Source organism: Plasmodium inui, assembly GCF_000524495.1.
Source record: "Plasmodium inui San Antonio 1 unplaced genomic scaffold supercont1.16, whole genome shotgun sequence".
NCBI lineage: Eukaryota > Apicomplexa > Aconoidasida > Haemosporida > Plasmodiidae > Plasmodium > Plasmodium inui.
The window spans coordinates 563,881-564,755 of NW_008481850.1; positions in this window are offsets into that span (position 1 = coordinate 563,881).

Genomic DNA, 875 nt, shown 5'->3' on the forward strand with positions numbered 1-875 from the left:
GCGAATAAATAAAATATATAATTCATTTAAATTTTTATGATAATAATTACTAATTATTCAGCTCACAAATGTGCGCCCCGTAATTAATTTCCTTTTTGCTGAAATAAGCATATTTACGAGAAAGAGGAAAAATAATTAAGTCTACACTACATAGAATAAAGTAATCAGTCTATTCTCATCTTTCATGAAAAATATTTACAGAGCCTTTTATAAAACCATTAAACACAATTAAAGTGCACAAGACGTGTGCACTCAACGCAGGGTGAGCATTGAAGAATTTCACATTGAGTGCGCCCTCCTGTATTTCTAAACTTTTTTTCATAGGTGAAATATAACCAGAACAGAAGTGTATTGCACGAATAAATCATTTTATGTGTAACCATAATTATAAAATACATTTATACTAAACAGAACAAAGTATTAATTTATAATATCAAAGTAATACCCTTCTTCAACGGCGATAAAGGATAACATGTCTTAAGCTTTATCCTGTAATGTATGAATTGCACCAATAACTCCAACGCGAAGTAGTAAAAAATAATAATCCACTTCTATTGGTAACAAACAAATTTATAGTTGCTCGAAGGCAGAGAAAGCAAAAAAAAAGGAGAAAAATAAAAAAAAATAAAAAGAATAATAATAAGAAAAGAAGAATCTAACAGGAAAGAAAAGGAGAAAATTATAAAAAATTGGAAAAAATAAGAAATCAAAGGAAAAGAAAAAAGAACTCCAATAATTCGTACGATGGCGCTTTCGTCAAAACAACTTATAACAATGTACACGTCAGATATCTATACGTAATTCTTTCATACTTCAGCGGCCCCATTACAGAGACACACGGTTAGCACATTTTTCAAATGATTGATTTTAATTTT